The 24,444-nt window shown below is 42.3% G+C and overlaps 1 protein-coding gene across 1 annotated transcript in view; it reads right to left on the bottom strand.

The window, feature by feature from the left end:
• Positions 1–18,013, bottom strand: part of ARHGAP26 (Rho GTPase activating protein 26) — a 198,339-nt gene extending 180,326 nt beyond the window's left edge. Inside the window, exons 1-3 of the mRNA XM_021708767.1 lie at positions 17,906–18,013; positions 16,346–16,613; positions 13,030–13,066 (exon numbers count right to left, since the gene is read on the bottom strand). The gene's annotated coding sequence lies outside the window, so the exon portion shown is untranslated. The remainder of the gene's footprint in view (positions 1–13,029; positions 13,067–16,345; positions 16,614–17,905) is intronic.
• Between the last annotated feature and the right edge of the window lie 6,431 nt (positions 18,014–24,444).

The raw sequence follows: 24,444 nt of genomic DNA, 5'->3' as shown, positions 1-24,444 counted from the left end.
AAAAAAACTTTTGATGAAGAAATAGAATTTGCTGCATGTGGTGGATGTTTGCATAAAAACAAGAGGACTGGGAGGTAAAGGACTGTTAATGTGGATGGATATAGGAGACAGGAGTTCCTATGAGCAGGGCACCATTTCGTGAGCAGCTCTAAGGGCATGTTCTCACCACAGAAATGTCCTCAATTTTCTAATGTGATTTGCTCTTTAGAGTCTGGCCTGCTTGTCCTTTCTGAATTTAATCAATTTTAGCACCATTAAAAGTCATGAAGAAGAACACCCACATTGAATTGAAAATAAATTCCACCTGGAGAAAAGATTTCCAACTGACATGCTCAGAAGGAAGACCTGTGGAGCTCAAGCCCCTTCTCCTAGTCCTGTGAAGCCCAGGGTTGCCAGGGTTCCCAGGGCTGTGGCCCCTGGAGAACTGTCTCCATGGTAGCAGGTCTCAGAAGCTTCTAGTGGGGCCCAGGAAAGTTGGCCAACTGGTTCTGAATTATCCAGGTGTGAATCCTCTATTTTGGGGATTACCCACAGCTGATTTTTAATCCTAGATCAGTATTCCCAGGACCCCATGGCCCCTCCCACTTCACTGCCTACTGTGCCCTGTAGCAGGCTAGTCTATCCTCCACTCCCTGGCCAGATGTACTCAGGGAATGTGAACTAACTTTAACACTAATGGAAGTCACACAGAAAGAAAGTAGAATGTAGTGGAAAGAGAATGATAAGCTTTAAAGCCAGACAGACCTGGATTAGCATCCCATCTCAGCCACCCTGGCTGGATCTTAGGTGCTTCACCTCTCCGAGACTCACCCTCCTCACCTGTACAGTAAGGATAGCTCAACTAGCTGTTGTGAGGGCAAAGGAAACATATAGCAACAGTGACCTCCTTGATATTCAGGAATGGTGATTACCTATTTACCAGCATTACCTAGGATATCACTACATCCTAAAACTTGAATCAAACTTTCCAGATGATGAAATACTTTTTCTATGTAAGTTCATGTTATCCTTATGATAATCCCATGGGGGTAAATTTGCTACTCTGCTTACTAATAACTTCTTGCTGTGTTTTCACATTAATAGTATGATGAGGGATAATACATTATAATTTAGAAAATATATTAATAAACTATAGTTTATGGGATTTTCCAATGTCTCTGCCTAGTTTCTATGATGAGAAAAGCCAGGCTTATGGTGTTAAATGGTAACAATGATGATAACAGTAACCAGCACTTACTGAGCACAGACTATACTGCCCTGGGCTATGTACTTAGATGTATCATTTTCTTATCATCTTTCTTCTCCTCATATTTTGTAGATAGGAAACCTAAACTCAGTCAGGTTAAGGAACTTCTGCAAGAGGATGGCATTAGCAAGTGGTAGACCAGGATCTTAACTCAGTCTGACCCTAGATATCATCCTCTTCTACACTCTACTTTCTGCTCAAGTTCACATGACAGTCAGAAAGGGACTCGGGGTTGGGGAGCAGGTTTGTGGGTCCTGCCCTTGCTATTCCAATAGCAGTTCTCAATTCTAGAAGACAAGAGAAGTCAGGGTACAGGCTTGCAATGCAGGCCCTAGGCCCTCTCCCAGAGATGATACTTCAGTAGAAATGAGAATCCTACTTGGGAAAACACTGTAGTATATATTGTACCCAAAGATGAACAAAAATGACTGTTGATTTAGACAACTGCCAATACCTATCCCACATCCCTCATCGGATAATAACCATCTGCCAATGCTCTGTATCTTACTATGCAATGTTGGCTTGTGCCATTGGTAGTATACGAAATGATCCCAAGTTGTTCACAAATAAACATTTCTAATAGTTATACATTCACTTTAACAAATATTAGAAATCTACTAACTTACCACCCATAGTATGATATGTGTCCTTTCTAAATAAATTGAGGTTAAAAAAGAATGAACTAATCTTTAAAAAAAATAAGGGTTGCATATGTATACACAAAAAGTAATTATAAAGGTGGTATATAGGACAGGCTTGGTGACTCAGCCTGTAATCCCAGCACTTTGGGAGGCCGAGGCGAGTGGATTGCCTAAGCCCACGGGTTCGAGACCAGACCGGGCAACTTGGCAATATCTCATCTATACAATAAATCAAAAATTAACTGGGCGTGATAGCACGCACCTGTAGTTCCAGCTACTTGGAAGGCTGAGGCAGGAGGATCATCAGACTCCAGCAGGTAGATGCTGGGGTGGCCGTGAGGGTGCCACTGCACTCCAGCCTGGGCGACAAGAGTGGAACTCCTACTCAAAAAAAAAACAAAAGCAAAAACAAAGGTGTTATATATATATAGTCCCCACACTCCAGTAGTCTCAAGTGGTAAGCAGTTGGCTGAACACACCGGTAAGGTTCTAGACTTCAAGGTCCTTGCAGTGGAGAGCATGAGCCAAATAAGGTTGACAGGGATCTCTTTCATCTCCTGATCTCAAAGCAAGTATACTGCCCAGCAGGATTTTTTCCCTCAGCCTGCCAGATACACAGGCACCTATTTTCTTTCTCATGGCTTCTGGGGACAGAAACACCTAATAATAACCTGAAAGAGACATGACACGCAGTAATGAACGTAAAGCAGGAAACAGGGACAGAGACAAAAGTTTTGTCTGGACCAAAAAACACCTACCAGTTCTCAGCTTTAGTCAATGGAGGCCCTAAGACAGCTGTAAAAAGTGTTCCCATTTTTGGCAAGAGACAGGCAGCCCAAGTGGTAGCGTCTGGGCTCCTGCACTGCAACAGGCTGAGGACTGTGCATCTACTTGAGAAGGAAGGAATGTCACCTTGCGAGTTTTCATACCTGCGTTCTTCCAGGCCACCTTAAAATTCTAAATCAGGACAGCAGTGACAGAGCAAGGCTTAATGCACACTGCAGCAACACCAACCAGCTTAATCAGGGCCATTTGTCTCCCACACAGAGATCTGGACATCCTGAGAATGAATTACAGCCCAGTGGCCTCAATTCCCTTCTGTTTTCAGGCCTGGGTAGTTTTGCACTGATTTCTGAACCAAAAGAGATCATCACCAGCTCACTGAAGGTGCAAGGGTTTTTAAACAGAGAACCAATTACCTCTGCCCACCCAGATCCCTTCCCTGCCTTTACCTACCTATTTTCCTGCCTTGAAATGCCCTAGGAATGATTTAGATGTTTTTGGCTTACAACAAGCTATGAGGGAGCAAGGGGCAGGGAAATCAGAGGCCTAAGATGTGAGTGTCACCACTTCTGGCTATGTGAGATGAGCATATGTCCCCTCTCTGATCCATTTCCCTCACTTGTAAGATGTAGGAGCTGTGAACATGAAATAAAGCAATGCCTGGAGGAACTCTGAAGAGACTATACAGTGTCTTGCTTTTATAGAAATGAGCTCTGGCTTTGGATATGATGACATTATTGATAACAATAACAGTACCGGGCAACATTTAATGATTGCTGATATTACCAGGCACCACTGAGCTAAGGATGTCCATCTTAATCACATTTAATCTTTCCAAAAAACCCAAGGATTTCGGTCCTACAACTATCACCATCTCACAGATAAAGAAACTGAGGCCTGGAGAAATTTTGTTGTTGTTGCTGTTTGAGTCGGAGTCTCACTCTGTCACCCAAACTGGAGTGCAGTTGCCACTCCCGGCCACCGCAGCCTCGACCTGCTGGGCTCTGGCTATCCTTCCGCCTCAGTCTTCCAAGTAGCTGGAACTACAGGCGCGCGTTACTACACCCGGCTAGGTTTTTGATTTATTGTAGAGTTGAGGTCTCGCCAAGTTGCCCAGGCGGGTCTCAAACCCGCGGGCTCAGGTAATCCACTCACCTCAGCCTCCCAAAGGCGAGGGATAACAAGCTGAGCCACCGAGCCCGGCTACCTGGAGAAATTAATTTCCCAAAGTCACAGAGTCAGTAAGTTGTGAGGTGAGGATTCCAACTCATGCGTGTAATACTCCAGAGTCAACCCCTCTAAGCACTACTCAACCCCACTGTGGGTAATAGTAGTACTTCATGGCCTCACCTATATCTTGCATGCTGGATATGAGTTGCAGGCTCTGACGACTCTGATCAGATCAGGGTGGGAAGGAATGACCCTGAGTGACCACATATTAGCATTCAGAATGAAGCCTCAGTTTTCACATCTGAAAATGGGTTCAATAGTACTATCTACCTCTTAGGGTTCTTACAAGGATCAAATGATACAACATATGTCAAACATTGAGCACACTGCCCAGTACACAGTATGTACTCAATCCACATCAACTATAACTGGAAGCCTATACTTGGTGGCAGTGGGAGAAATCTCTTAGTCTCTGTCTCAACAACCCTTGCACTGGGCTTTAGGAGTTAAAGATGCAGCCAGGGATCTGCTTACTGTGGCTTGGCCGAAGCCCAAACTGGGATGCCAAGGAGTGGCTCACACCTGCCCAGGCTGCAGCCTGCTGTCAGTACAGAGCCCACGTCACTGAGGGAAAGACGAATATCAGGCCATGGCAAAGTTGCACACTGGCTGCACCTGTCAGTCTAAAGCTGGCTGAGAGAAAGGGTGGATTTGTTAGGTGTCTTTTAGGACAAGCAGAAAGGCTCCTGGTTATCCAAGCAAGTCCAAGGAGAGCCATCACCAGTCATAGCTTTAGGGAACAGGGTCTCACCAAACAAAATAGCTGGAAACCCAAATAATGTGAAAATGAGCTGCTCCTTCTCCCTGTCCAGCCCCCTCCCCCCTAGTCAGGGCTATTCTAGAGCTGGGGTGTTACTGCTCAACTAAATATAATTTGAGCTCAATGTGGCCACAGCAACTGTGTTGCACACACAACCCAGAATGATCAGCGAGGCACAGAGAGTCAGCACCTAGGATGCACTGGAATTACCCCATCTCCCTGGCTGGGGTTCAGAAGATGAAAGCAGAGGCCACAGAAACTGAATGGCACAGGAGGGAGGAGAAAGGTGAAAGTAAAAGGGCCAAGTTGCAGAGGAGGGGGGAGTGGAAGGAAGCAGGCAAGGGAGGGAGCAAGAGTGTCTATCTTCCATCAGCGCAGTCTGGCTGCAGGGGGTGGGGGGGTACATGGATAGAAAGCTGGAGGGGACACGGCACTCAGCTGACTGCCTCGTGGGCCAGTGCACAGGAGGCCAAGCCGCCATGCCCATTAATACCTTCCACCCTTCTCAGGTTTAAAAGGGGAAATGTTCTATTTATAAGCCACTGACCAGTAGAGACCTGGCAGCCTCTGGATGGCTCTGATCCCAAAAGGATCCTGGTTACCAGTGGCTGCCTCCTCTTGCTTCTCTGCTGTGTGTGTTCTAACAGCAAAAGGCCAAAGGTGACTGGAAGCAAAAGAAAAAAAGAAATCCTCTTTTCTGCCCTCTGCTGCTTTCATGAAACTGTGGACCTTTGGTAATGGCTGAAAGCTTTAGAAACTTTTTTAAAACAGTGGTCCATGTGATCCCATCAAGGCTTTCCCTGGGATCTTCAAGAATAAATCTCTTTTCTATTTTACAGATCAAGGGACGCTAAGGCACAGAGATGAAGAGAACGGACCTTCACAGACATGGCAATGAGCAAATAGAGCAACAGAATGACATCCCTCCCCATCTCCTCCCCAGCCCTCAATCTTGTCCTCATAAAACAAGACAAGCCTGAATAAAACACCATCAGTGAGAGTGCTCTGAATGATGGCCTAAAGCATGATGAGTGTCTGTCACAGAGGCAATACAGAAAGCAGCTTTTGTTGTGTTGACAAATCCCTGTGGGAGGGTGGTGAGCCACACTAAGGATCTGACCCTGGGAAGCCAGAGTCACTGAAACATGTGACCCCTGCTTGCCCAGCATCATGCACAGGTGCCTGAGGAGCCACCGAGGGTTCTGACAAGGAGATGCTCTAAGGAGGAATAAGGAATAGCTCCTCGGCCACAAAGAACCAAGGAGTCAGATGTTGGAGGCTGGGGATGATCCTTCTTCCAGCCCCACTGGGTGGGCCACACAGGACAGGATGGCAGAGCAGAGCACAGATGTCATGCCTATCAAGAGTAGCAGGGAGAAAATGACCCTGGCAACAGGCGGACTCTGGTTTAACCACAAGCTCCACTACTTTTCAACCAGGCTCCCTTGACCTCATTAAGCCTGTGAGCTCATTTGTAAACTCAGTTATTTGAACAGCATTTCTGCAAATGTCGCCCTCATGTGACATTTTCATGTTCCCTGCCAAATCCTCATGGCATCTCATACAGACTAATTTTTAAAAATATAAGCTTGTGTTAAGACAATGATTAACAAATTACAATCCCTGGGCCAAATTCACCATGGACTGTTTCGTAGATAAAGTTTTGCTGGAAAACACCCATAGCCATTCATTTCTATACTGTCTATGGCTGCTTTCACACTGCAGCAGCAGAGGTGAACAGTTCCACCAAATGGAAAATATTTACTATCTGGCCCTTTACTGAAGAAGCAGACCTCTGTGCTAGGCAATAACATAGATAAAATCAGAAGTTTACAAGTACTTATGTTCTCCCCACAATATATATTTAAGTAAATTAAAAAAACTAAATGGTAATTTGAAGTGTATTTCTCCCTTTGAGAAATACAGACACGAGGACTAAACAATGAATTTAGAAGGCATCAAGACTGAAAAAGAACAGCAGTGCTGGTATCTCCCTTCATTCCCCTCCCTGCTCCCTTCAAGAAAAGTTCTGCCCATCTAGCAGGTTTTCCTTTTTTTTATTGAGGAAGTCACTGGCATGGCAGGATGATAAGAATAATAAGCAAGAGTAATTAGGCACTTACTAACTAATATACCAGATACTGTGCTGGATTTTAGTCCTCACAACGAATTTATGAAGTACATGTATTATCACCCCCACTTTGCAGAAAAGGAAATGTAAATGTCTTGAGGCCCAGCACCTCCCCAAAATTCCACAGCCAGTATGCTGACCTAAGCTTGTCACACAGCACCCTTATGCAAACACCTCTCTCCAATCCACAAGGCAGAACAGATGCAAAGGGAATGACATGAGATATGTACTAAGACTGACTGATGTACAAGGCCAATAACCTATGAATACGAATAACTTATGAAGCTCTTATGAATAACGTAGGCCAATGCTACTCATAATACCAAAAACCTGGAAGGGCCACTGAAGTCCAACAACAGGAAATGGTTCAACAAATTAGGATATAATCCCATGACAGAATATTAAACAACCATTATAAATATTTATAAACAATTTTCATGACACTGGAAAATACTTGCAAATTTTTAAAAGCAGAGTGCAAACAAGCATATTCAGTATAATGTAAAATACGTCAAAATTCATACTGACATCAACAAAATACATATAAAACATCATTTTAAAAGACAAGAAGAAAATATCTCTGGAAATGGTATTACAGATAAATTTTTTATTGAATTTTTGAAAATCATTTTGCTGTACTTCCATAATATTCTACAATGAATTCATTATTTTTATAAAAAGAGAAAATACATGTTTTTAAACCTGCTTAGGAGTGAGGTAAAGAAATTGAATGTCCAGACCCTACAGATGACTAGATCCTGACTTCAATTCTGCACAGAAAGTTCTTTCTCCAATCACTGTTCCTCTCCCAGCATGAATGACAAACTGGCAAATTGCAGTGAATTCTTCAGCATCAATCAAATACAAAAGATTCTTACAAAAAATGCTAGATTAAAAACAACCTGGAAGGAATGAAGGAACTTGGAAGCAAAGAGGAGGGAAGATAGGAAGCTTCCATTTTTAAGTGTTTCTAGCCTAGATGGAATCCCATTCTGTGCTCACTTTCAAATCCATTAGCTCTGTGACACACACACACAACACAATATAACTGGGCCATCTGTCTACTGTCACCCGATGGTCTGGACCTCCACAGCAGATAATATACTCCCTAAAGGCTGACACATGTTCTAGTTGTAAGTGTCCTTATCCCTCAGTACTCACCCAGCTAAGTGCCACCTGCCCTTAAGAGGTATTCACTGCAGCCTGGACTCCTGCAGTTTCATCTAGCAAAGGTTCAGGTGGCAGCAAACAGGAACATGTTAGACACGAATGGGAAATGGTGTGAACTATACAAAGCCAGATGGTCAGTGTTGAGCTGGGTCCTGAGTGTGTGAGAAGGCATACCGGCAATAACCTGAGTATAGGCCTTTGAATGTAACCCATTAACTTACGGAATTTGAGTTAATATTCACACCGAAGAAAGTAGCACTATGAAGTCAAGATTAGTTAGACTGAGCCCTCTCTGCCTCAGTCTGTCAGACTACTGCCCTCAAACAGCTGGAGAAGCAGTGGGAGGGCAGCCTTCCTATAAACAAGCTAATCTTTTTAGAGTTAAGTAGACATTTGTTATTTAAAATGTCAAACTTGGAAAAGACCAACACTCACTATAAAAGCCTGCCCTTCCCTTGCTCTCTTGCACTGGACTGGTCTGTCCTTTCTAACAAGTTCATGGCTTTCTAACCTCCCTTCAGGTGGGATACAGGACAACAACAGCCTGGGCTGAGAACAGACCACTTTCTGGCTTCTCTTCCTGCCTCTGACTGGGCTCATTTCTAAGGAAAACATACCAATTCTCATAGTCTTTAGGCAGTAAATCTCACCACTGCAGCCAAAGGTAGAGCCCACAATATGATAAATAGACTCAGGAGATAAGCATTAAGATGGCAAAGGGGGGCCACAGAGCATGGGATGGGAGAGGTGTTCTTGCCCAGTGCAGAGTCTTGTTCTTTAAAACACTAATGGAGGCAAATCAATGGCACGTATCAGATGTCTAGATGATTGACACTGGCAGTGATCACTTCCTTGGTAAGGAATAACAAGCCATACTTTATTCCTCTTTACTAGTCACACTCCCATTTCTGCTTCCTTTATCTAGTAACTAAGAGTTTGACTAACCAGAAGCCTGGTGTCACTCATGTAGATTCCTGAAGCAAGCCCAGGAAGTACCCTGTTGGCAGCAGGATGTGTGGTAAGAGGCCCATAGGACTGGCAAAAACAGCCATTGGTTTTGAATTTAGCACTTAGGGACTAACTTAATTAGCAAGACCTCTAGGCAAAAAACTAAAATTCTAATAAAAAATGTTGACAGTCTAAATAAATGGAAAGACATTCAAAGCTCTTGGAGGAGATGACTTAATATTATAAAGGTGTCAATTTTCCCCAAATTAATCTATACAATTCAGTGCAATTCCAAATAAAAATTTTATTTTTTGAGGAACTTATTTGAGAAACTAGAATTTATACAGAATGATAAAGACCCACAAATAGCTAAGTCAATCTTTTAAAAGGAGAGTAAGAAAGGAGACTTAAACAACTAGACGTTAAGACTTGCCTCAATATCATTGTATTAAAAACAGAGAGGTATAATGTGACAATTGACAGTCATACTCAATTGGTACAAAAACAGTTAAAATGGCCAAAAAAAGTAAAACAAAGGACTCAGAGATAGACCTCAAACCTATATACAAACCCAATGCACAAGAAAGCTGGCACCACAAATCAACAGGGGAAAATGACTAGCTTAGTCGATGTTGGTAGGAAAGCTGACTCTTCCTATGGATAAAAATAAGACTGGATCTCTCATGAGGCATCATATACAATGGTGGAGATCAGCTAAAATAGAAATGTAAAGGTGAAAGACACACTCATAGAGCCAATAAAAGAAAATGTAGATGCATATCTTGTGACATGGGTCAGAAAGGCCCTCATCAAAATACAACTTGAAAACCATAAACCAGAAGGCAAAAAAAAAGTAAGTAGGACTTTATACTCAAGGAAGGACACCATATACATACACACACACACAAATATATATATATATGAGACAGGGTCTGGGCCCAGGCTGGAGTACAGTAGTGCGATCATAGCTCACTGTAACCTTGAACTCCTGGGCTAAGCAATCCTCTTGCCTTAGCCTCCTAATACCTAGAACTACAGGCATGCACTACCATGCCCAGCTAATTTTTAAATTTTTTGTAGAGATGGAGGTCTCGCTATGTTGCCCAAGCTAGTCACAAACTCTTTTTTTTTTTTTTGAGTTGGAGTCTCACTCTGTCGCCCAGACTGGAGTGCAGTAGCACACTCCCGGCCACTGCAGCCTCGCCCTGCTGGGCTCCGGCGATCCTTCCGCCTCAGCCTTCCAAGTAGCCGGAATTATAGGTGCGCACTACCACACCCGGCTAATTTTTTGGGGGGATTTATTGTAGAGATGAGGTCTCACCAAGTTGCCCAGGCAGGTCTCGAACCCGCAGACTCGGGCAATCCACTCGCCTCGGCCTCCCAAAGTGCTGGGATTACAGGCTGAGCCACTGAGCCCAGGCTAGTCACAAACTCTTAACCTCAAGCAATCTACCCACCTTGGTCTTCCAAAGCACTGGGATTACAGGCATGAACCACTGTGCCCAGCTGATACTACATATTATTAGGCATATGACAAGATGGGAACAGATATTTAAAATGTCTAAAACTAACAAGGGATTTGTATCTAGAATACAGATACAAATATAAATCAACAAAAAAAAGATGGCAACTGAAATAGAAGAATGGGCAAAGGACATGAATAGAAAATTAACAGAAGAGAAAATCCAGCAAATGAACAATCATATGAATAGACGCTCAAACTCATTAGTGATCAGAGAAATGCAAATTAAAACAACAATGAGCTAACATTTTATACCTATTAGACTGGTAGAAAATTAGAAAACTGAATGATGGTGAGAGTTGGCAAGAATGGAGAGTTGGCAGCACGTACAGCTGGTGGCACTGTGGAAGGACCACTTTGGAGAACGGTATGACAGGGTGCTTACACTAAGTATTTGCATCCCCTCTGACTAGCAATTCTCCTCGTGGGTGTATCCCAGAAAAACTCTCACACAAGAGGACATGTATAAGGATGTTTGTTGTGGTGACAAGGACGTAAAGCAGTGGTGATGAGGATGTAAAGGCATGAGGAGAGGAAGCACTTCACCACACAATAGACACACAGTGTTGTGTGCCATGAAGGATGCAGCATTCAGAAGCCAAGGTAAGTGTATAGATAGCAATAGGAAATTCCTCAATGGCTCCTAACACAATGCCTGGGAACAAAGCAAGAAACCAAACAAAGTACATAACCATTTATATAATTCAGAACACAGGAAGATAAAAGATACGCATTTTCCAAGAATAAAATACACATTAGAAGGGTGGCCTACAGTGGAGGACAGGAATATGAGTAGGAAAAAATATTTTAAGAGAACAAATAAATGAAACGAAAAAGAGAGAATAAATGGATGAATTAGGGGACCTGTGATGAAATGTGCCATGAACAGAGAGTGTGATTAATCTAACCCTATAAACCTGAGATCCAAACAGGGAAAAGAGAAGAAAGGAGGAGAGGAAAAGGCTCTGCAAAGAAATGCACATGTATTTATCTGTGGCCATCCTCTCCCTGGCAACTGGGTCATTTGGAAAATACCAGCAGCTGACAGACACTACTTATGGTCTTGTCTTATGCCCCACAGGCACTGTATGCCCGAGAGAAACTTCAAGATGAAAGCAACACATTCATTCAGAAGTGTTCCCAAAGGAATTCCCTTTTGCTATCTGCTTCTTCAAAACATTCTGGCCCTGTGATCCACGATGTTTGCATTCAAATTCCCACCAAAACATTTCCTAGAAAGGAAAATGCTAGACATTTGGAATTTGGTGAAAAGAGCAATGCCTTACTCCTAAATTCCTATCAGATTGACTTCTTACCTCTAAATGAGTTTCGATTGTGGCATAAACAGAAGGAAGGTTGCAAGATCCTGGGCAATAGTGCCAACTGTGGCAGATGAGCCCTATGGGTAGCAGTGCCATCGCAAATCACTGCAATCAACAGATCCACAAGTACAACAGCTCAGCAGGAGCTAAGGACTCCTCTGAGGTGGGAATGGGGTCCAAACATCACCAAAGGTGAGGAAGCACCAACCCAGACCACTATTCCAGTTTTGCCAGCTTGAAATCAGTGATTAATACAACCTTAGAAAAACAAAAGCAGTCATTCCAAATTACTTTGTATTTTATATAAAACTCCTGGTTAAATGTATATCTCAAAAAGAAAGAAAAGAGGAAAAATTTTTGTCCTATAATGGCTTACACACACACACACACACACACACACCCCAACCTTTTGTCTACATGGAGAGGTACTGTTCTAGTGATTTTCTTGACACCACTGGAATTCACAGTAGGGTTACCTTTGATTTTTTTTTTTTACCAAGTGGATTTTACAAAGCAAATCTGAGGCAAGGGAAAAGGGTTTCCTTTGTACTCTTGCAGTAACCTGGAAGGATTTGTTTTTTCTCCTATGCACCTAGGTGATAATCAGCCCAAACACTCTACCAGGAGCAATTTCATTTTAATCCTATAGCCTTTGCAAGGTTACAGATGCCCTTGGAGGTCATGATTAACCCCAGTGCCCAGAGCCAGCAGCAGAGGAAATGTGCTGTATATTCTACAGAGGCCACCCGGGGCACTTCCATCAAAGAGGAGTATTATGGAATTTGCCATCTCTATTCTTTCCTCCCAAGGAGGCCACAAAAAAAATCAGGTACCAAGAAATCACCAACAAGAGTTATTGCCTCTACAGTCCTTTTTGCGAGACTGTGCAGGAGGTAAGGGTAACTTAGGCTTTCCCACAGGATAAGGCTCTCGGGGGCTTAGGTATTATCGTATTAAGTGATTTTAAGTGGTGATTGGAGCCATAGTCTTAAGAAGACTTGGGATTAAGTGAGTACACGAGAACGCTTTGTAAGTGTGGAGGGTTATTTAAATGCAAGGTGTCAGGTGTCATTACAGCCTTGCCAGCCAGGATCCCTGAAAGGCTCTCTGGAGTCACTGGTCAAAGTATGGGTGGAAGCATCTCACACAGCACTGGGAAGTGGGGCTGACCCAACATGCCCACAGCACCGCCTGGTGGTTCATCCCCGCAGTAGCAACTTCTCAAAGCCCACTCCTGACCCGGGCTTCGAAAAAATTGCCCAAGCATTGTACTTACTTCCTTCGTTCTGACTGTCTTTGTTCGAGTTGTAGACCTGGAAAATAGAAATAAAAAATTTACTTGTGTGCATCTTATACCACCCTACAGATTCGCTGTAGAAAACCATTACCTCTCCCCTTTCCCCAGTTTGTGCCATGAGATGGAAGGCACTTTATGGCCCCCAAATAAGAACACATTTAGTAATAATCTACTTCTCAGTATTTACTTTTTCTGCTCTTATCAGAAGCATCTGTGGAACTCTGTGAAACTCTATTGTGTAAAAAATAATATTCAATCTTTTTTAAAAACCAAATAAACATATAAACAGAAAGCAGAAAATATTTTAAATTAGTTACAAATCATTAAGCATTAACTGTGTACCGGGCAATGTGCTAAGCACTTCACATGAATTATCTCAAATAATCTACACAACAATTCTGTTGGGCAGGAACTGTTATTATCACGGCTTTACAGATGGAAAATATGAGGCTTAGAGAGGTTAACTAATGTCTCAAACTGTGAACTGTTAGTACTGGGAAATGGGAGCACTTACTTTTGCTCTACATACTTTTTATGCATTTGAATGTTATATGAATAATATATTTACAATAAAAAACCCTTAAAGATTTACTTATATAAATCATAAAATGGGAAAGTGCCCAGTATATAGAAAAGAAAAATACAATATAAAACAGACAACAGCATATTGCAAGGGTCAGCAAGCTGTTCTGTAAAGGACCAGACAGCAAATACTTTATGTTTGTGGGCAAAGAGCCAAAATCAATGACATTATATAGGTGCTTATATAGTGAGAGAGAAAACAAATTGTCACAAAATTTTTGACAAAATTCAGAATATAGTAATTGAGTATGATTTTTTAAAAACATAAGTCTACTAATCAGATTTTTTTAAAGAGGGAGAATGATATTAGCTTAATGAGGGTTCAAAGTTAGTATTCCTTATAAAATCAGTTACAGATGTTCATTTGTAAATACTATGCTTGGCTCACGGGTTATACTGAAGCAGGTGGTGGGCTGGATTTGGCCTGTGAACCAGTTTGCCCATTCTTGATATGCTGCTGTTATTAATATAAAACCTCTGCTTTAGAAAAGATGAACATAGTGCTCAAACTCTTCTTTGATTGTTAAGGTTCTGTAAGTATAAAAAGGTATAGGATGAAGCTGATCATCACAACTTTAAATATATATATATATATATATGGAGGACCCTTGGAGGGCAGGCTCCTTATACTACAGGCTTCCCCTGCTAGGTTAGTTTTCTAGGAACCCATCGGCATCAGAGTACCAGCTAGTGTTGCTGTAAAGGGCTACATTCAGCTTCAGCAATTTTTTTTTTTTAATTCTTTCAGCGTGTTTTCCCATTTCATGATAGGTGATTTACCAGTGCTCCTGCCCAAATGGTACTGAGTGTTCAGCAGTTTTTAACCAAAATGGCATGACCCCTGTATCCCACCCTCCCTATTCACCTGATCTCAGTCTGAGCTACATTTTTTTGTTTCCTTGGATGGAAAAAATTCTCAAAGAGAAACGTTTTGCCAGTGCAGAAGAGGTGAAACAAAAAATGGCAGAAATACTAAAAGGCATCAAAATTGACGAGTTCAAAAGCTGTTTTAAGCAGTGAAAAAAGCATCTCAATAGCTGTGTTGCATCAAATGGAGAGTACTCTGAAGGGGACTGTAGTTTAAACATGTGAGAATAAATACACAATTTTTAGTAAATAAAATCTGGTTTTTTACGGGTCCCATCACATATTCCCCAAAGTTATTTTAATGGCTACGCTCAGTTGAGAATCATTTATTTAACCCCTAACTAGGGCTCCAAGTCAAGCATCTCTGAAGAGAGTCATTAAATCCAAAAAGGGATTTTTTCACCTGCTAAGAAATATAACTGGGAATGGCTGGTCAAGAGTTGGGCAATGCGTCCCACTTGGCCCCTCAACTGCTTTGTATCACTGAGTAAGTCTCTTACTCTCTCTGGGTCTCCAATACCACATCTGTAAACTGAAGGAGTCACCCAAGAAGGACTCTGAATGATCAAACTCTAAATACAAAAAAGCACCCCCATTTTATTATTAATTTTCTAAAGAGAACTAAAGGTGCATAGCCCCTTATTGAGGATCAGAAGGATGAAGATAAAGGGAATAGGTTTCTGTACTTAAAGAGGACTGTCCGATGAATGAAAAAGCATCGGTAGAGAAACTTAAAATTTCTTGAGATTAGGAGTCAGAAGATTGATTCTGTCCTGGGTTTCACCATTGGTAACCTTAACCTGCTGAACTTTAACTTCATCTACAAAATGTGGGTGTCAGTTATTCTGCCTACCTCTCTCAGGACTGCTGTGAGCATCAAATGAGACTGTGAAAAAGAAATATACCGAAACAGCACATTACCCATGCAAGTTCTGAGGGCTCTCCTACTGGGAAAAGAAATGCTTAACAGTCACGGAATTTGATGGGAGGGCCAAAGTCACCACAAACTCTAGCTGTGCTGCTCTCTCCCCATGACAGATGGAATGCAGAGGAAGCACTTGCCTATTCTCTACTATCTATGGTAAATGAAGAATTTGGACCAGATCATGGTTTGCAAATTGAGCTCCATGCCTCTGCACAAGCCAGGACTGCCAAAAGGGTTGGGGGAGACGCTAAGATCCCGTGACCAAATGTCTCTGCCTTTGCTTTTATTAGTTTTATTTGCGTACCTTTCAAACTAGGGGATATTGGCTTTGAAGTTTGAAGACCTCTTGAATGGGTGATTTCTAAAGTTGCTTGCAATTCATTAAAGTGTTTGTTCATTCATGCTTTTTGTAATATTTATTGAGTGCTATAATAATCAGGCTGTTCTAGGTACTGGGGATACAGATGAACAAGGCAGCAATGATCTCTGTTCTCATGAAACGTCTCCACTATGAAGAAAACAGAAATTAGCAAAGGCACAAATATGACTGCATCAAATATTGGTAAGTGCAACGGAGAAAGTTTTTAAAGAAATGTATTGTGGATCCAAGGTAAAAAAACGTTTCTCTGAAGAGGTGACACTTGCGTGACACATGAATGATGAGGTGGACTTCCTTGGGAAGACCTGGGGGCCAGTGCTGACAGAAGGTGCAGGTCCTTTAGATGGGAAAAAGCATGGCCTTTTGGAGGGAAGAAGGTCAGTATGGTTGGCAACCCATGCAAGGCAGAGATGACAGCAGGGCAGGAATGGCAGCGACCCCATCCTGCAGGGCCTTGTAGCCAGTCCATGTGTAAAATAGGCCACCCCCATTGTAGTGTTGTAGCTAGCAACAGCGATTTGTGGGGACTAGCATTCATTAACCTTGGGAAGCTGGGTAAGGGAAGAGCAAGGGAAATGACAATACTTTGGCGAGTTTTTTTCTTTTTTCAGTCATCCTTATCACTGCATTTCTCCCAAACATTCTATCCCAGAGAAACTTGCTTCAATTTATAAATGGCAAAATCCAGAAGGAATAGTAAAATGCAGCACTGAAGCCCTCCTTAATTAGGAGGTGAGTTTATGCCAAATCACTTTCCTTCAAGGTTTCCTGGGACTCAGGAGACCCCTTTCGAGAACACCCAAACAGTCCCTGCACTGGGGAGGCGTCATCAATGAGCCAAAGGCATCAGAAGCATGTTCCTGCTTATCCTCTGAGGCCAGGCCATTAATCTTTGTCTGGTTTGGGTAAATGAGCCAAAGAGAATTAGTTTTGAAATGGAGCTAGCAAACCATGCTCACCAGGACTGCTTGACAACAACAAGGTCCAACAGGAAGGCCCGGGGGGTGGGGTCAGAGGGTGCGGCCAAATGGTAGTAGGGTCACAGCACTAAGCAGGAGTGACTCTACTTACATAGCACTTACCCAGTGCCACACATGACAGCATCTAATCCTTGTAACTACCATATGGATTAGGTCTAGCGTTATTCACATTTTATAGATATGGAACCAGAGGCCCAGAGAGGTTACCTGGTTTATCTAAGGACCCAGAGCTGGTAAGTGGTGCACTCACTATTCTATCTTGATACTACAAGGTGTTCCAATCTCCTTTTACCTCTCCAGGCAGTGGTAAATGCACATAACTACCAAGTCATTCCAGCAGTTTGTGCTATGGTTTATAACCATATGGTGCATATGGTTTCTATACTGGCAGAAGCAAAGAGCATCCAAACAGCATCCAACTCAGCCTTTAGAAATGGCCAGTGTGCTTTGGGCAATCCCACAGACCTCAGAGTTGACCACTAGCATCAGACTGAGCTTCAGAAGTAAGACCAATGTCCTGAAAGGTCTCTTCGACCATGGCTTTGTCTTCTGATTAGCCAAGTGTCTCAGATTTATATGCTTTCAGGTGAGTCTCTCAAGAGCCTCTGCCTTAAAAGAATCGGACCCAACTCTCCAGGATCAGCTCAAGGAGATGAGGGTCATTAAACAATACCTGAATTATTGCTTCAAGGAAGAGTGGCATAGTTAATGCAACTTCTCAACAAATCAACTTAAGCTAAAGTCTAACTGTCCTGCTTAGCTAGAGCATTCTAAAACCTACCACATTAAAGTGTCTTAGTCCTGCAGTTTTATATATTTTTTGTTTGGTTTCTTGAGAGGACAGAAAAGCTCCCACAGTGGGAGCGGACCCAAAGGGGTTGCCCAGCTTTAGATATTTTGATGCAGGTATGGTTTGCTTTCTGCCAATGAGTATCTGTTCTCAAGTATATGCTTCTAGAGAAGATAAATGACATGTGTTTATCTATCAGGGTCCATCTGAGAGTCATTAAAGAATAATTATAATCGATATAATAATTTAATAATGTTGATGACAAAAGTCCTGCTCTGTGTCAGACACCTTGCTGAGTATTCTATACGCATTCTCTTGTTCAGTCCTCATACCAGCCTAATTATCCCTGTCAGAGAGATGAGATAACTGAGGCATCAGAGAAGTAGATCACTTGCCCAAGGCTGGGCAGCTGAAAATGGGCAGAGTCCAGGCAGGAACTCCCACAGTCTGTCTCCTGGGCCGAACCACTTAACCACAAACCACATGATAAATAAGACATTGTGATGATGATGATGATGATGATGATGATGATGATGATGATGATGATGATAAAACTGATAAGGTGTTGTGGGCAGTTAGAGCAGATGAGTCACTGAAGAAAGAACCTGACGAGTCAAAGAGAAAATGAAACTGGAAAGGGCCTTCGTGATTCCAGCCTGGAGCATTCACCACTAGCCCAGGCCACCAACTGGCATCAAACACAGTGTAACACTCCATATTATCTCCGAACCACAGGGCTCAGTCCTAAAGATAAACACCCAGGCAGAAGAGTAGCTGTTTGATACAAATCACAGAGCACTACAATTCCATCTGTCCTTACCCAGAAGCTACCATGGGAGTACAATTTACTACATCAAAGGAGGGTGAGGAAAGTCTTCAAACTTTCTCTGTATGAAGATGTGATTTTGCAATAAATTCTGTTCACTGCTGAGCCAATTCAATTTACATGTCCCTAGAGAAACTGAGAGAACACACAGAGTCCTTTGGATTCCCAGAATTTTTCTACGGGTAACCTTTACTACCACCATACAAGTTATACTGAGAAAGCTTAAGAGGCATTTTTTTTTATGGAGAAATTAAAGACATATTTAGTAAAACAGTAATTAGATGAAACAATCTGACTTTTCCCTCTGACACACAGTTGCATGAACACTTGGCCATACCACTCTTTGGATCAAAGTCTGCACAAAATGAAGGTGTTAGAAATTTATTTAAAACTGATGCTCCTAACTAAACTGCACCATCTTTACCTGAACTCCCATTCCCTGAGGTCTCTTGCAAGTAGCCTTTTAGCTGGTTGTTTCCCTGATCTGCCGATGTGAAGACACTGAACAGAGCCACGTACCAACATCTAAAACACTGCACAGACTGATTCTACACCATTGGATAAAATGGGTCCACTATCACTATAGCTTTTGCTTTTGAACTATTTCCATCAGTGGCTAAAGATTTGTAGTACTCTATTGCTTAGGTTCAAAATCCAGCTCTATATATATACATATAAATCCCTATACATATATATCACTTACCATCCCTAAGCCTCAGTCTTGCTATCTGTAAAAGAGAAATATTAACATTCCCTAGGGGATTAGGAAGTCTTAGGGTTGTTGTGAGAATTAATGAAATAGATATAAAATACTGAACACAGAGCACAGACTATAACTTCTTTGGCTTACAGTACATTCTATAAAGATTAACTTTCAGCCAGGCTCGGTGGCTCAGCCTGTAATCCCGCGCCTTTGGGAGGCTGAGGTGAGTGGATTGCCTGAGACCGTGGGTTCGAGACCCGCCTGGGCAGCGAGACCTCTTCTCTACAATAAATCAAAAAATCAGCTGGGCGTGGTAGCGCATGCCTGTAATTCCGGCTACTTGGAAGGCTGAGGCGGAAGGATCGTCAGAGCCCAGCAGGCGAGGCTGCGGTGGCCGGGAGCGGCCACTGCACTCCAGTCTGGGTGACCGAGTGAGACTCCAACTCAAAAAAAAAAGATTAACTTTCCTCATCACTGTCAACCTCCTTTTTCCTTTGCTTCACACTATTTGTTTAAAAAGAAAAACAAACAAAAAACACCTCTCTTAATAATGGACGGTTAACCCCATGGCACAAACGGCTAAAGAGGGGAATGTAGTTTGAGGGACCCCGTGGTATTGGTGGCACTGGTCTCATTAGCAATGCAATATAACCAACTGAAACCAATTAAGGGAAGAAGGGAAAAGAGACAAGTTAAGGTTAGCTTTTAGAGCAACAGTTCTCAGCTTTTTTTTTTTTAACAGCAATCCAAGATAAAAATAGCTACCCACCAACAACAACTTTTTCACTACCAACTGTGTGCTAGGCACCATATTAAGTGTTTACATGAATTATTTTATTTCATCCTGAAGCCTATGGGGTACTAACTCTGCCTCTATTTCATACCATCATATAGGTTAATTAACTTTCCAAAGGCTACATACTAGCAAGTTACAGAGCCAGAATTTGAACTAGGCAGAACCCTGTAGACAACCACAACTTCATACAACTTCTCCACCCAGTCCTGCTTTCCAGTGGAAAAATAGCTTGGTGATTAACAAAGAACTCAAAAGAAGCTAAGCAGTAATTAAAATGCCAACAATGCAACCATTATGTAAGAACAAAATTTCCACCCAATTTAAACATAACAGTAATTCTATAAACTTCCAATTAATACAAGTATGGCAGTAACTGAAAACCACAACCAGCCTGAGACACTAAGATGCTCAAAAACATTCTTCCTGAAAACTATGAGCACATATAGAGAGAAGTGGCCAGGATTGCCAAGGACTGTGTAGAAGACAGATTTCTCAACCAAGCACCACATTAGAATATCCAACTAACCACACATGCTAAATTTAGGAACTTTTAATAACACCCCTGAGAAGTTACAAGGAAGACACCCTTAGTCTGTGGAATGCCACCCATAACACCCGATAACGGACATAACTTTTTGGGTCAGGAGGAGCTCTTTCTTCACTGGTAGGCCATAGACCACACTTGGAAAAGCTTTTGGGAAGGAACTGTTTGAATCAGAAACATGTAGGAATAAAACCTGTTTAAGTAGCTTGGATTGAATAAGGGCATGTCTCCCTCACAGGGTCAGAGGGAAGTAAGTTTTAGCTCTTCCTCTCCTATCAGAAATGCATCTCTTGTCATCATGGTCTGAATGACCAAACCTGCTCAAGAGAAAAGAAATAAGATGACTGTGGCTACTTTTCTATTGCACAGCTAGCAACATACTCCTTGGCTTTTTCTTTCCACAGCTACCAGTAATGCATTTGTTGTCTTAGGAAGGCTCTCTCAAAAGTGAAGCCAATAAAAATATAGTTGATGGCATTTCCCAATGACCTATTCCTAAGTGAATGTCAAGAGCTTGCTCTTGCCCTGCAGAATTATGCATTATAAAGGGTTCAGTAACTGGCAAAAGGCAGGCCACTCAAAAGGTATGGATTGAGTAAATAGTTTCTGAGTGGAAGAAATCTGAGAGAAATCGAATTAACAAGCAAAACACCAATGATGGTATTGGTGAGAACAATATGTTAGTCAGACAGAAAAGGCAAGCCAGATATGTACTCAAGTATCCAGGTAACTGTATCTCATTCTTCCCAACATCTGGTAAAGTCTCTGTGAATCCTTACCTCACAAGGTAATGGAAAGATACAATTCATTGTCATTACTACAACAAAATAGAAAACAGATTTATCTTATTTGGCTTAATTCAAGCCTATCACAATGCCTCACAAAGCCATTTATTTCCTATGCTGCACCCCTAGGTGTTAGCTCCACACTCACCAGGTGAACAACAAATGCTGCTAACAGTTGTAGAGCCCATGGTGCCAGCAGGGAGTTCTGGAAGGGCTAAGGAAGGGGTTCCTGTACTTGATGGTACTGAGTACCCATCGCTCCATGCAATCAGGCACCTTAGAACCCAGACAGTATCCTGGAAAATGGCCCAGCAAATAGTGACCAAATGGCAGTGTTCTGAAGCCTTTTGGATAAAGTCTTTTGACAGTCTCTGAAGACTTCTTGCCGGTGAGTAAAAATTGCTGCTTCCTGTTCAACATGATTGTGACAGTGAAGATGAATAGAAAATACACTTTTTTCCCATTCAAGAATTAACTGCTGCTTTGTACCTTGTGGATACAAAGAGCTTATCTCTTAGCATTATTCCTCAGTAATACTGAGGGAAAACAAAGTGCTCTGGACACCTGCAACCACTACTGCTCAGCATCCATGGTCCTCTCTTTCCAAGGACACCACTCTCAGTTTCCTTGGGGATTTCCCCTCCCTACTAGTCCATGTGATTTGGGTGGGGCTAATCCCAAATCCATCTTCAGGTTTGGCCATGTGATCTAGACCAGGCATCCTACTGTGCCTGTGACTCGTCCTGGGCCAAACACAAGCAACAATACTTACTTTTAATATTTTGTATTATAACTGTTGGAAATGAGGCCTTGTCGTGTTGCTAGGAGAACAGGATACATGCCTAGAGCCTGTGAGGGCAAACTCTGCCGTCATATAGGCAAATCCTTGAGTAGAAAAGGTCAAACCAAGGGTAGTAGAGCCATGACATGTTGGGATACTAGGTTCCGATGGATCATTTGAGCCCTTTTATCTAAATGTATCTGAAGCTCACCCCTGCTCTTTCCACAGAGAACCAATGATGTCCTTTTTATTTTTATTTTTCAGTTGTGTTTCTGCTGCTTAGAACCAAGATTTACAGCAGAATTTTTTTAAGTGCATGACAGAAAAGCCTACGTGAGCTTTATAGGGAACTCTAGAACAAAGGAGAACAACTTACAATAAAGTTGAAGGGAAAGTAGAAAGGGAAAGGGAAACAAACTACATTGACACCATACCTGATTTTCCTTCCCTCTACCTCACATATCCAATCAGTTCCAAGCTTCATCAGTTCTGTCGCCATCACACATCGTGAACTTGTTCCTCATCCTCACATTTTTCCCATTGCCCAAGGCCAGATGCTCTTTACCTTCTCACCCGGCCCTTGGCCTTGCTTTCTCCCGGATTTTGGCTCCACTCACCCTCTGCTGTACACATTGCTTTTGCAAGAGGTATTCCCTACACCACAGCTTTGGTTGGAGAAGAGACGCCTTCAAGACACTGCAATAGCAGTCTTCAAATTCTCCGAGGGCAGTCATGTGGAAGGAGGGGAAGACTTGCTGTTCTAAACAAAGACAAAGGTCAGGGTGGAGTCCCAGGAAGGCAGATTTCAGCTGGATATAAAGAACTGACAGGTGCTTTCCACGGTGCATGAAGGCAAGAGGTTGCCCAGTGTCCTTTCATTCCCAGGACTAAGTCCCCTTCCATCTAGAAGGCAGCCCTGGCATTCCTCGGCAGATTAATTTAGCTTCATTTGGGGTTTAGTCATTGTTAGTGTGTCACTTTCACCTGTGTAAGACTTGGGCGGATTCCAGAACAGAAGAAAATACATTTGGATGAGGCAGAGTCGGATGGTGAATGTGGCATGCTGTGGGCTTCAGAGACTTGTCATAAGGCCTGGTTCCACCACTTTTGAGTTACATGCCCTTAGATGATTATTTAACATTTCTGGGTCAGTTTACTCATTGTAAAGTAGAGCTAAGTAATAATACTTAGTTTATGAGAGTACTGGAAGAATAGTTTCCATAGTACGTGAAGGTGCTCAAAAATGTTATTTTCCTTTTCACTACTGCGCAAAGATTTCCTAACTCAACAGCTACTAACCACTCAAATCTCTCCCTTCTTGGACCTCTCACTGCTCTTACAGTCTGTTGCATAAAGTTTAATACTTCCAAATAGAATTATTCATTCTTTATCATTTCTTATCTCCAACCAAATCAATCCCTTGATGACAAGGTCAGTGTGATACTTCTAGGGGGCAGAATGAGGGGTGACTATCTGGCATCTAACATGATGCTAGGTACATATTCAGTGTCCAAACAATAGCTCCTGATTAAAGGACAAGGGGTTTAAGACAGAGGGCGCACATGCCTTTGTCGTCTTTCTCTGTGGGTCAGAAGCAGGTCACAATGACCTTGATGAGCAAATCATCCTTATAGAGATACTTTCGCATTTTGAGTACTTACTGCACTTCTCTGTGAGAAACCTCAAATTAAGCAGATATAATTTCAAGAGGAAAAAAGTGAAACAGCTCCTCCTGGAGCATGTAGGTAGTAGGTTATACCCAGATGCCCGGTGAAGGGGAAGCCATTTATTTTATCTTGTTTTGGGCTCTGGTGAATCACACATGAGCAAAATGTTTCTGGGGTTATTAACACTGATTGCTGTGGTGTTCCTCCTCCCTGCTCCCCCCACCACCACTTTGATTTGTGTGTTACATAAACACTGTTGCCATAGTTATAATTCAGGAAGCTTTGTTGTTTGACCTTAAGAAAAATTCAACCTCAAATCAGGATAGCACGGACTCTCTAGACCACAACAGACCGTCAGAGGGTAGGATCTGCCAAATTTCTTCAAGCTTCTAGAAGGAACTACTGTATTTTGGGTAACAAGCGAGCAACAAGAAGAGGAAATGCTGCAATGTTATGCAATTTCCTTGCATTTCATATTCAGAAATCCTGAAAACCCCTATAAGCAACTTCCCCAACTTTCAACTGAAGTTTAGAGTCACAGCCAATATAAACAAAAACTGGACACAAAAGAGGAAGAAAGAATCTGAGTAATGTACAAGTCAGAAAAGTATTTTGGGAAATATTGAAAGGCAGCAGAAAGGACACAAGCTCACGCACTATCAAATGCACAACAGTGAAGTAGGTGGCATACAAGCTGACATGTATGTAGGATGTGGCCAGGGCACAGTGTGAGGAGTCCATGGCTCTGCATTTCCTGGTTTCATGCTGA

The sequence above is a fragment of the Carlito syrichta genome, unplaced genomic scaffold (genome assembly GCF_000164805.1).
Source record: "Carlito syrichta isolate Samal-C Ts95f unplaced genomic scaffold, Tarsius_syrichta-2.0.1 Scaffold147091, whole genome shotgun sequence".
Classification (NCBI taxonomy): domain Eukaryota; kingdom Metazoa; phylum Chordata; class Mammalia; order Primates; family Tarsiidae; genus Carlito; species Carlito syrichta.
This window is presented reverse-complemented; position numbering and strand designations above follow the sequence as displayed.